This window comes from Arvicanthis niloticus, chromosome 30, assembly GCF_011762505.2.
Source record: "Arvicanthis niloticus isolate mArvNil1 chromosome 30, mArvNil1.pat.X, whole genome shotgun sequence".
In the NCBI taxonomy this organism is placed as follows: Eukaryota; Metazoa; Chordata; class Mammalia; order Rodentia; family Muridae; genus Arvicanthis; species Arvicanthis niloticus.
The window spans coordinates 8,569,475-8,583,575 of NC_133438.1; the positions used below are offsets into that span (position 1 = coordinate 8,569,475).

A 14,101-nucleotide genomic window follows, 5' to 3' on the forward strand; every position below is an offset into this window, starting at 1 on the left:
TAGATGCTTAGAACAACCTCAAAACTCATCTATATCAAATGACAGGAAATAATGTCCTTCTAATTCTTATTTAAACACTGTGTTTTGCAGAAGATAAGAAGAATAGGTGATGGAGCATTAAAGACTTTGAGAAAGGAACTCTCTGAAGGATCACATAAAGTTTCTCTATTTTCATGGTTTGTGACAGGGTGACAATATATAGCTTTGGTCAGCTAGAAATTCATTAAGCAAACCACATTAGCATGGAACTCATAATATAAAACCATGCTATAACAGTAATAAACATAGAGACAACAAGTCAATAAGTTAAAAAAAAATAAGCAAAAAAAAAATTCTCAGAACCAACAGTTCTTTATTTAGAACTTTCTTCATTTTTAAATTCACAAACAAGTGAGAACTTTAATGCAACAGTGAAACTAGTTTATTCCACTTATTGCAGGTGTGACAATATATTTTTTTTTGCTCTGAATATTTAACTGTTTTTAAACTTGGACGTTTTAATTAAAAGTAGATACAATGTTTGGAGAGATTCCATGGAATACAACAATGGTTCCTCTTGCAAAGAATGGAAAGAAATGTAAAGGAAACACAATGAAGAAGATATGTTGTTAAGCAGAATTTCCTTAATTCTGGGAGTCTCTCGATATGTCAGAGAGTTTCCACAGGAGGTTAATTCAAAGAATGAATCAGGAATTCTACAAGAAGAGTATTCTTACCCACAAAAACCAGATTGTTGTAATTCTCCAGCATCACATCCATGTACAATGCCCTCTGAGCACGGTCAAGACTTTCCCATTCCTCCTGTGAGAAGTCCACAGCCACATCCTTGAATGTTAACTGACTCTGTAATGGAAAATTACCTGTTTACTATGTGCTTCTGGACAAAATATTTTCCTAGGTAAAAAAGATCTAATGAAGTAATTTGTGATAATGATGAGTCACAGCAAATATTCAAAGATAAACATCTTCTAGAAATCTTATAGAAATATGTCACAAGTTAAGTGTTGCTGCTCTTATTAACAATGTATAGAATGCTGTACTATGTTGATTATATTCATAAGGTCTCTCCTCTTCATGAATTTTCTGATTTTTTTCTTGTCATACAGTCCTTTTACTTGCTTGGTTAGATTCACACCAAGGTATTTTATATTATTTGTGACTATTGTGAAGGGGTGATTATTTTTTAAGACCTTAAGAATAGGTAAAGGATTTGTTACCATCACTTCATTTGACAATTTGTCTCCAGTTTGAATTCCATAATCCAAAATTGTTCCCCAGCACCCGCATGAAACTACATAACAGATTGTTAATCCCAATTCTTTGAAATCCAATGCTCTCTTCTGAACTCTACAGGCTGGAGGAATACAGTGCACATATGCAGATATTCAGGCAAATATACAAACATACATAAAAGAAAACTGAAGCCGGGCAGTTGTGGCACATGCCTTTAATTCCAGCACTTGGGAGGCAGAGGCAGGTGTATTTCTGAGTTCGAGGCCAGCCTGGTCTACAGAGTGAGTTCCAGGACAGCCAGGGCTAATTAGAGAAACCCCGTCTCAAAAAACAAAACAACAACAAAAAAAAAACAAAAACAAAAACAAAACCCTGAAATTTAATTTTAATAAAGAATGTTACCTAAAATGGTCCTAGTCTTTATTTTATTTTCTTTTTCTCTGAAACAGGATTACATAGTGGAATCATAAACAACAAACTTTTAGGGAATATAGCATTTGCATGTAAGGCCTACATGTAGGAATGTACCATTATAAATTATAGAGTTTTTATCAACCAGAATCCCAGTGTCACATCTCAGATGGTCAAGTTACAGTGAGTAAGACTGTGCTTCTAAATTCTACAGCTGTCAGCCTTGCTCAACTGTGGACATTATATTAATCCTGTCTGTAACTGGGTCTCACCTGACTCTAGTCTAAAATACTTAGTTGACATCCTGAGGCCTAGGTAGAATGCTGTACCCCTTCTAGAACAAGAAAGAATATGATCACTGTGTGACATAAAGTGCCGAAAAGAGATATCAGAATACTGCAACCTGCATCTCCTCACGAACACATCAATGTTATGGTAAGAGAAAGCCACATATTCTTTCCATCATCTATGACTCTAGGGAGCTAAAATATTTACTCACAGGTTTCAAGACAGTGATTGTCTTCTAATTCTACAATTCCATAATTTCTCTTCTTCCATACATTGCTCAGTGATGTCAATGTCCATATATTTGCAGATCTACATTCACAAGGTTGTTTCTAGAAACCTAACTATTCCTGAAATGTAATTTATGTGGCACAAAAGACCTTCCTAACCCACTAATATTAAAGTACACAAGTCCATCCTATGTAGAAATTAGCCATCAGCATATTCTTTGACCCCCCATTTATAATACAATCTCTTTCAGAATGTCAGGTTCAGTTCTTGGAAATTTATGTTCTCACAGTATAAAATCCAGTGAAAATACAATGGGGCATGGCTGTGCTTGTCCCATTAGAAGTGAAAGATCTAAAGATTTAATTTAGATCATTGGGGAAGAACAAAGATAAATTACAGAAAACAAATACTTTCGATAACATTACAAGAGGTAGAGAACTAAAATCTTGAATGGTTTAAATAATAAAAGGAATTTTCAAAAAAATGTGGACAGGACACTGACCTGGGAGGCATTTACCAGAGAAGCATCCATTCTTCTTATTGTTTTTCTCCAAGTTTCTGTGTCAGAAATACTGACTGGAATAACCATTCACATCAAGGTTTTCAAAATTAAGAGCTAAAATAAATACAACTTTGTTATGGACAATGCACATAAAAAGACACAAAAGCAAAACTGATACCAGAAATCTTATCAATATTCATACAGACAGGAGAGCATAAGATGATATATTAATGTGACAGAAAAGAATGACTACAGTCTGAGGCTTTTTTCTAACCTCTGCAGGCACCAGGCACAAAACACTACTACAAAACACCTGCTACAAAACACTACTATTCAGGGTTATTACTGCGAACTTGTCATTCAAAGACTTGAGTCGGGGCAAATGGCAAGTCGGTACTATGATGGATGCCTAACATTAAATGGAGTTTGATTAGCCATCACACTAGAATATAATATCTGACCCACTGGCACTAGAGTGAGCGTGACAATGAGAATGTCACTCAATGTGTTTGGTTTCAATGTACTTCTCATATGAATAGCATGGAAGAGATTGCTGTGTTTGATTTAGGACACAATTAAAACAGAGCCCTTAATCCAACATATGCTAATGCAGATGCTGGGTAGGAGCATTTTCCTGTATTATAAATTATTCCACAATTAGGATGGATCTTCATAAAGCTTAACAGCTATGTGCCTAACTTCATCATCAATATGATAAATCTTTTGCCACATTATAAAGGACATAGGATATTCAGCACTGTAGGGTCCATGTACACAAACAACTTTATTTATCTTAAACAGGGATCATTCCTAACTCTTCCAATGTTGACTTACGATGTCGGCTGTTGTGTCACATATCCTGGCTCCATCTCTACTCTCACATTAGGACTGACAACACTATGTTTGTTCCTGTACTGTTATCTTGAATACTTTTCAGTACCTCCAGATTGTTTATAGTTTTTTTCTAAAAAGGTTTATTTATTTTAATTTTATTTGGAAGGGTATCTTTGCCTCCATGTTGATCTGTTTACATCATGTCCCTAGAGCCTACAGCAGGCACAAGAAGGCTGGAATCTGAGTTCTGGATGAATATAAAGGCTCCAGGGAATTATAGGGAACTTAATCTGGAAACTGAAAAAACAAGTGCCCTTACCCACTGAGCTACATCTCCTGCTTTTAATTATTAATTCTTTATTATAGAGATTTAAATCAAAGAACAGTGAGACAGACTTTATGGAGCACAGAGAACTTGTTCTCAAAGTGTCAAATTGAGTGCCAGCTCAGGAAGGATAATCACATAGAAATGAGGTGACCAAGACATATAGAAATGTTTGGCAGCAAGAGACACTGGTTTGGAAAGACTTTTGTCCACAACTACATACCTCAGTGCTTAAAAGAATGAAAAAATCAATCTGAAGTAGAATGTAGAAAGATATTAGTAAGCTTATGTAGTAACTAATTGTACTGGTCTGGCCTGTATGAAGTCTCTGAGGGGGAGAGAAGCTGATTATAGGAAACATAGAAAAAAGATTCAAGAGACAGGTATGGGAGGGCTGCTTGGTTAATACCACACCAGCTGCAAGTGTATTTCTCTTATAGCTTTCTTATACTACAGTACCATGGGAAGCAAAACCACAAGCTAACAGAAACAATTTTGTTAAGATGTACAGGAAATATTTGTTCCCATCCCTAAAGCCTCTGTTCCTTCCACCAAGCTGAAAATGATCTCCAGTCCCTAACCTTGAGCCTCAGGTGTACCTCTTCTTATCATTTCATACCTCAGCCGGCAGAAAATCTGCCAACAGGCTCTGACCTATTTTGACTTTGCTAGGCAGGTAGACTTTCTCTCTCTCTCTCTCTCTCTCTCTCTCTCTCTCTCTCTCTCTCTCTCTCTCTCTCTCTATCTCTCTCTTTTTTTCTCTGCTTCAGAGAAGTAGCAAAATGGTTCTCCACAATTAATGAAACAGACTCAAAGATAACATAATCATTCAATACAACAAACTTGTCTCTGTGCAGAGACTAAAGTAGTGACAAACCTTTGTTCACCTAGAAAAAAAAAAAACAAAAAATGACTATGTATTAGAACAAGAGAGAAAAAGAGGATACTCCAATGTATAACAATGACATCAGCATTATATTATGCAGTGCTGTAAAAAGTAATATACAAATAAATCAGAATTGAAGATTAAATGATCAGTTGCTAGAAACAAGTGAATAAGTTAATCTGAGGAACACTAGAAAGTGATTATATAAAGCTGAATTTACTTGAATGCCCAAAGCAGGGAAGCTCAAACAATTATATGCAAAGAAAAATCAGAGACCAGATTCGAAGAACTACACAGACACAGAGACTGTCTCTAAATTCCATGGAAATGGAAAGAATGATGAGTTAACATCAGAACGTAAGACTCTTTCACCTCCTACAAACTAATCAATGGAAGACACCAAATATGTAGACACAAGTAAGTGAAGAAAAATGATCATGCCAATATACACTTAAAAACCCTGCAGTAAAATATGACATTTGCTGAGTATAAAAGCTTCTAAGAGTGGGAGAACATAAAGACAAAGAGAAGCACAGCTAAAGCAAAAAAACAAAACAAAAAAAAAAAAACAAAAAAAAAAAAACAAAAAAAAAAAACAAAAAAAAAACCAAAAAACCAAAAAAACAAACAAACAAACAAACAAAAAAAAAACTGTAACTCTTCTCCTCTAATTGGACTAACTCAAAACAGTGCACCAGTGAGAACACATTTCCAAAAAGCCAGAGAAAAATTTAAAGGGGACAATCAATATAGGAGAGTCAGAAAGCAGGTGAACCTTCTTGAGAAAAAAAAACAAAACAACAACCATAACAACAACAACAAAAACCCAAAAACTAAAAAAACTCAGATCAGACCAGGAACACTACCTACAAATATCTTAGACTCCCTGGTGGTAGCATTCATAGTCTCGAAAACTGCTGTGTAGACTGGGATGAGCAGCAGAACTGTCAATGTCCATACCTGGGTTTGGATCCTGTTTTCTATAATCTCAATTTTTCAGGCAAAGTATACCCACAGCTGTGATAGTAGCAAGACTGTCGTGTGGGTAACAGAAGGCTTTCTGGCTAAATCTGAGGCCAGCTCTACCAGGTGTGTATTGGGGGGGGGGTGGGGGTAGCTGGGGAGGGTAGGGACAGAGAACAGATAACAGAGGGAACCTGGACAAATGCCAATGTTATGAAGATAACAGGACTTAGAAGAGAATCCGCCACTGACATTTCCTACAAGTTCACAAGTGTTGAATCACACTCATAGTAAGTGTGTTGCTGCTTTCAGTCTGGATCAAAGAAACTGCATTTCCGTAGGCAAAAGCTATTTCAGAGACTCGAAACTAGTCTAATCAAATACTAAGAACATCTGATTGCCTACTGTACAACCATATTACCACATCTAAGAGTATTCTCAGAAAAAATTTCCAGAACCATTAGTACAAAACAAACTGACAAAACCAAATTCATGTCCTCTTTCTACTCTCACCTGAGCCCCACCTCACACCTTTCACAATCCTTCTAACATATTTGAATCTCTTGCTTACAGTCTCCTCTCTGATCAACATCCAGGGCTCTTAGTTGAATCACAGGTAAGAATTTTGTCCTAACCTATAGTACATCTAATAACTGCAAAAAGAGTGTGGCCTGATACATGCTCACTTTTCCAGACAATAAGATGCAATATTTAGAACTGAACATGTATTATAAAACAACATTTTTGAATGTGGTATTTGCATCCAATAATACATATATGTCCCAGAAAATTAGCTGGACAAAAAAAAATTTCCTCAGTAACAGTTAATGTTTACAACCATTTCAATTTCAACTTAGGTACGCTTTAATTCTTTAATTCTCCATGCACTTGGAGAACTAGTGACAGATAATGAATGTTTAACTAGATAATTACTCTAATTGGATGTGCATGTAAACATCTCTGTTGTAAACTTATTCAATTCTAGTGAACTTGTGTGTGTGTGTGTGTGTGTGTGTGTGTGTGTGTGTGTGTGTGTGTGTAAAGATGCTTGGATAAACCATGTGACATATTCTCCTTGAAAGGGTACAAAAGACTATGAAAGAACAATGTATGGCATTTGGAGCAAGGGCATTGTTACATCAGAGCAGGAGGAGAGAGCAAGATTAGAAGAGAACACAGAACTGTTTTGGAGAAAACTTTGGAGAATTTTTAGAGAGCAAGAGAAATACTTTTTACAGATAACCTAGAAATAAAGGCTAAAATCACTTTTCAAATTATATGTTTTTCTTCCTGTGACTTCAACTAACAGGCTGGGAGTTAGAATCAAAAAGTTGCTATAGAGATAGAACAAAGGCCATTTTGCTTAATCCCCCACTGTTTGACTGTGAGGTGCTAAATGCCAGAGTCTAAAGTTTTCTGGTCTCAGAGGAACTCAGACAAGCAGGTCAGCTACCACAGGAAAGTCACTTAGACTTAAGACAGGTAAATTTATTTAAACAGCAACCCTAATATCTCCCAAGACCAGGTTTTGCCCCGACTGGCACTCTTCTCCTCTTCTGCTACCATTGAGACAGAAACAGAAAAGAGAACAGTCATGGCTGGTCCCCAGCACACAACAATAAAAACCAATACATATCACTGACTTGACATTTATTCCTTAAGTTTGTCCATTGGAAATCACTTATTCAGGCTCCACATTTACTCTCACACTAGCAGAAAAACTTCCAAACTCTTACCTATACTGTTAACTTGAATCATTATATAGTACCTCCAAATTATTTACTGTTTCTTTTTCTTAAGATTTATGTACTTTAATTTGCTACGTATGGGTGTTTGCCTGCAGGTAGGTCTGTGCATTTCTTACTTGCCATAGCTGCAGTACCCATAAGAGGACAATGGATCCTTTAGAACCTGAGTTACAGAAGGCTGTAAAGTCACCATGTATATACTTGGAACTGAGCCTAGAAACAACCGCTCTTAACTGCTGAGCCACCTCTCCAGCACTTGGTTAATTGTTCCTTAATTAGCTATTATGGACACTCAAATCAATGAACAGGGAGAGAATTCATGGATTACTAAAGAAACTTTCTTAGAATATAATCCTGAGTGCCAGCCAGATCATAAAAGATACAGACACACAAAAATGAGGTGACAAAGAGACACTGAGAAGTTTTGGCAATAAGAGTTGCTGGTTGTAAAAAGCATTTGTCCATGATTATGTGGCTTCTGGCTTCTGGCATAAGAACAAGTCACTCTGAAATAGTATAGAGAAAGATATTACTTTGTTGTGTAGAAAATCATAGAATAAAGACTCAAAAACATTTCAATGAGTCAAGGCAACAGACTTGTTTCTGTGAAGGGACAAAAAAATCTGAGGAAGCATTTTTCACCTAATCCAAACTAAAAATGTGAATCCCCAAGTAAGATAACTAGAGCTGAATAGGGAACATTGTAATGTATGCCAGCAACATCAATGATACCTTTCGGAGTGCTGTGGAAAGTCAAATACACACACACACACACACACACACACACACACACACACACAGAACTATTGAAGAAGAAAGGACAAGCTCTTAGAAACAAGTGACCATTTAGCCTTCTACATTACAAACCTAGAAAAGGCATTAAGCAGTACTGAGACTTAAGTAGTAAACAATTGCTCTAAGGATGTCTGAGAAATGGGCAGATTCACCAAAGAATGCTTCTTTCCTTTAAACAAATCCTATACTAATACCGCACAAGAAGAATATTATCTCAAACTCAAATAAAAGGAACACTAGAAACCATCATAGCTTTACCTCAACACCCAACGCAGTTAAGTCCAAACAAATATACACAAAGAAAAATCAAAGACCCGTTGCCAAGGATGGACAGAGACAAAGAGATTGCCTCTAAATTACATGAGAATAGAATACAAGCAGATTTAATGCCAAGAATATAAGACTCTTTTTTAACACCTATGAATTAATCAATTTAAGACACAAATATGTAGATTCAGAAGAAACATGACCATGACAATAGATTCCCTGGAAGGCCTGTGGCTAAATATCACATATGTTCCTTATAAAAATATGTCCTCTGAAGAACATGAGAACAAAAGGAATATACCTGTGCCCAAGGAACACAATGAGACACAAACCTGAACCTAACAATACAAAAGGACAGCTGGAATCAATTCCCTCTAATCAGAACAGAGAAGTGTGTCCTTCACACCCAACACATTTCATCAGTGGGTACACAGTTCATGGAAAGAGAAAATTTTAAATGAGACAATATGGGAGAGTAAGAAAGCAAGTGGGCTGCTTATTTAAAAAATAGAATTCTGTAATTTAAAGTTATAAATATCCACGAGAAAGCTGACACCTAACAGCATCTTAATAAGCTATGTACCTGACACACAACCTCACTTTTTTCCCTATACCAACAAGAAGATGCTTAGAATTCAGCAGACCACACACAGTGTCTACAAATATCTTGGACCCTCACAGTGTCAAAAATTGCCATGCCGGCTTGGGCAAGAGGCCATGTTAAAAATGGCCATACCCAGATTTGGATCTGTGTGCTCTAATCTCAATCTGCAAGGCAAGGCATGCCCAACGGTGTCATAGTGTCAATGATTTTGTGGGTAACAGAAGGTTTTCTGATTCTGAGGTCACCTCACAGAAGGATATATATGGAAACAAAAGCCAGTGATTGGAAAGGTCATAAGTCCTAGAAGGGCTTGACATTATCTACAACTACTCAAGCAGCCTTTACATGGTTCTGTTCACACCATAGCCTGGAACTACTTTCTGCCTTTGTCCAAGAAACTGTGCTTTCAGTGGGCAACAGTAATATAAAAATGAGACTCATAACTGCTCAAATACTGACAACCATTGACTTCGTACTGCCTATGGTATAATGGAAATTCCATACCCTCCACATCTAAATTGCAAAGAATATTACAGCAGAAAAAAAGAAAAGATTTTAAGAGCTGGATGAGGAGGTGGCACATAAAAAACAGTCTTGCTATATGACATGACAGTTGAAATTACAGACATGTGAAATCCTGGCTACCTGGCCCAATCCTGGACAAAAATCATTCACGAAATATGAGGAGGACAACTGGGAAGAAACATGTCTAACCTAGGATGGGACAGAGGGTGACAAAGGGCTAACACAGTAAGTGAATAGAGCAATGTAATAAATAAATATCAACATTTGTTAATTATAAAAAGCAAACAATTTATACAAATGAGATGTTAAAAAGGAAATAAGTGTCTATTTGGAGGAAGAATTTTTTTTATCATCTATAAAACCACACAATTAGAAAAGTCTTATACTATACGTTGCTTTTATGTATTCAATTAAATCTGAACAGTAAACAAAGAAGAAATAGCTCTTAAAAAACTAACCAAAAACAAGACAGACCTTTAAAATGGAAACTTAAATGCACTGAAGAAATAAAGAATGACATGGGAAGATGGAAAACATGCACATGGAATTGAATATATTACGGTGAAAAAGCTCAGTGTTGAAGATTTACATGATTAACTTAAAACTCACAAGCTCCCCATATTTACTTCACAGATATGGAAAAAAAAGAGTCCTACAGATATATATGGTGGCACAAAGATCATGAGTATGTTGAGCAACCCCAGAAACATGTAGCCAGCTTGAGTCATAGCATCTGTGATTTTGGATGATATTACAGATGTACAAGAAAAAAAAAAAACAGCATGGCAAAACACCCAGGCAATAAGAGCAGCAGAGACAGAAAAAGCCCAAGCATCTATGACCAACTGAATTTCACCAACACATCAAAAGTTATGTTACAAAAATAGGCAGCCTTATCAACAAGTCCTGCATGGAAAAGTAAGTAATATATAAACAAATGAAATCAGGTCAAATTTCATCAATTGGTGAAACTTACAGAGCAACACAAGGAAAAATGAACTCATATACAGACATAGGGGCATAGTTTCTGAACAGATTACCAACTATCAAGACACACAAGCTAGAGCCAACTGTAATAACTGAGTATATGAAGAAACAGCCTATAGACTTAAGATATTTATCACAAACATTTCATAGTATAATAAACAAACCTGCAGATTTTCCCAAGTTTAAAAATAAAACAAAAAGCAAGTAATAGTGTAATTTTAAAAAGCAAAAAAAAAAGTTGAAAGAGCCAAAATTAAATAGTACATGCTCAAAACATTTAGTCACAAAGAAGTGCACATTTCATGTACACCACAATCTTCTTTCTGTCTAGTCAGTGTCCACACTAAATGTCCCAAACAATAACAAAAATTAGAAACAATGTAGGAGGGAGAACACAGAGAAACAGTGTCATAGAAATTCAACTCACTGAAGCCACCAGGCAAGCAGTGTGCAACTTTGTGAATGACCAAACAAGAACCTAGAGAAAATACTACTCAAGTTTCTCAAGGAATAAAATATACTGCAAAATATCAATGAAATACAAAGAAACCCGGAAAGAGGGGAAAATGTCATAAAGAAAAATGAACAAAGTGGTTTTATGTGTTTCTATGTTCCTTCAGGAATTTTGTGAATGAATATAGATAATATTCCCCAAACCAAACATGAAAATGGGATACAGCTTCTAAAGAAAAAGAAAAACACACTAAACTCAAAATATATACTTTCTATGAAAATACTTACTTCAAATATAAGGCTACAAAGGGTTAGAGTGAAGAAATATTTTGTAAAGATTTTCTGTGAAGAGGGTTGGTCGCAATTGTGGCAGGTAAGAGGAAAAGCCAGGCATATCAACACACAAAACAAAGTTTATTAACAAAAAAATCAAATGTTCCATTTCTAGAAAGCTATTGATCAACATAAACGAATGCATTTTACAAAACATGCGTCCAAACACATGAAACAATCAATGACAGAACTGTAGGAAGCAGAGATGACAGAACAGTAGGAAGCAGCGAGATGGTAATACAGGAAGCTTAATGTCAACCATTGAGAAAGACAACCATGAACAACACAGAGAACTAATGATACCTAGCAGGGATCCAGAGAATCATGCACACAACAGTAAAAGATGCTCACTTTTCTCAAACTTCAACCAGCATGCTCACCTGTGACCATATCTTAGAAAGGGAACAAGTCTACCAACCTAGTAAAGATCAATGTCTCAAAAGTGTCTTCTCCAAGAATTCCATTGTCCTGGACTGCCTACATCAACAGTAGATAGAGAAGAGAAAACTACATTAAAAACATGTGAATACTGACTTACCACTTGCATGTTCTCCTTCAAATGGGTGAAGAAATATAAAAACATGTTTGTGCTTTATGAATATTGTAAGAAATTGGTACCAAGATCCTATAGGCATGTTTTATGTAAAGAAAATCTTCCTAAAATTTTTAAAATTGCAAGAGCCATAAGACTTCAAAAATTACGAGAGGCGGGAGATACCCAGAGGTGATTCTAAAACACACAGCAATTAAAGCTACATAAACCATGGATTGTTAACATAAAGACAGACCACAGAGTTATCAGTAGAAGGCAATGTAGATATAGCTTTATAGTCTTCATAGATATTAACCAAATCTTATCAAAATCCTGCTGGCATTATTTTAGGAAATGGAGAAATTAACCATAAAAGATAAGAGAACTTAAAAAAAAATCTACAAAATGCTCCAAAACTCTAAGAGCAGGAAAAACTAAGAGGCAATAACTTTTCCGACTATACAGTATACTAAAACTATATAAAAAATATTTAGTATTGATAGGAAGATATGATCAGTGATATGAATGAGAAGGGGACAGCATCCTTCACATACAAAACCAAATTAAATTACATTTACCTCTGTATGTTAATTCTCACATGGAGAGTCTTCTAATACCTACAATGGGAATGGAATATTCTGATATCATTCTCAGTGCAATTATCTAGAAACATCTGGAATGAAATAGAATCTGGCAATAGAAATCTCATGTTCTTTTTTACTGTGACTTGTACCTCTCCCCATCCCTTCCTCAATCCCTATAACATACCTGGATCCTTTCCTATAGTTTCCTCTCTTCACCATCCAGGGCTCTCAGACTCACAGGTGAGCAGGACTGACTGAGGAGCGGGCCCTTGTATATGGAAAAGATTCATCAGAAAGCACCCAGAACTTTTCATGGAACAAAAATAAATGATGCCTCCTCAAAAAGGATAAACATGAGGGAGAGAGAAAATATCACAAATAAAAATGTCTCTTTCATCTAACGATTTCACTTCACTCTGTGAGATGTGAGACTCATTCACACACAGAGACACATGCAGAGTCATTTCCCAGGAATCCTGAGGAGGAGCTAGGGAGAGTGCAAGAAAACTCTTGTCACCCACAGAAACCAGGCTGCTGCACTTGGCCAAAGGGAGATCTCTGCAAAAAGCTCTGTCTGCAGGGTCAAGGCATTTCCACTCCTCCTACAAGAAGTTCACAGTCACATCCCTGAATAACAAACCCTAAAATAAAATACAACAGCTTGGCTATATATGTATGGGCAGAGTGCTTTCCTTCAACTGAGGAGACAATTTTCTGATACAGATGATTGATAATAATTATTTTAAAGATACTTTCTAAAACTTTATTTTAAAAAAAAACTTTATTTTAATCTATAGTGGATTTTCTAATTATACAAATAGTGTGGTGTGACTCACACAGCAATACTGAGTTTGCCTGGTCCTAAGGTGTACCGTAAAAACTCAGCCCATGAAGACACATTTCTGAATGGTTTATGTACATCCTAAACTGCATAGAACTCAGATGAAACATTCATAGCCACTAAAATGTCTGGTTAGTAAATGTTAATGTTTATCGTCCTAACTGTAGCGCTCGACTAAGTATATTTTCTGGCTCAATAACATCTGCACCGGTTTCTTATGCAACCCTGTTCACAGCAAATCTTTACAAAATATTTCTTCACGAAGCTCTCTGGGGATTCCTGTTAACCAGGGATGAAGGCATTCTTTTGAATAAGCAATTAGTAAAACGAGGAAGTTAGAAAGCATAAAAGAATTTACGTTCCAGGAGCTTTGTAATTGCCAACCCAGCAAACAGTAGATAACGTAACTGCTCTACCACATTTTTAATGAGTTATTTAATGACTGAATATTCTGGTAACCGGGGGGGGGGGGGGGGACGGGGGGGGAGGGGAGGATAAATACCAGATCTCAAATTTCCCGACAAGGGTAAGATATCCACAACAAAATTGTGAGAGCGACTCCTAAGAGCAGCTGCGGAAAACACCCCCCTGCTCCGCTCCCGCCCGTTTCCCAGCCCCGCAGCTCCTCTGACCTGGGAGGTTCCAGGGTCCCCAGGCTGCGGTTCCCGCCGCTGCGCTGCCGACTGCTGACTCTCCCAGGCCCGCAGCCAGGAAACAGGACCTGAGGAGAGTTTTCCAAGGTCTGGTGAGAATTCCGACGTG

General features: G+C 36.6%; 1 protein-coding gene across 1 annotated transcript in view; it reads right to left on the bottom strand.

Annotated features, from left to right (window-relative positions):
* The window catches only part of LOC143440601 (uncharacterized), a 74,384-nt gene that overhangs the window by 3,289 nt on the left and 56,994 nt on the right, over positions 1 to 14,101 (bottom strand). The window lies entirely within an intron of this gene.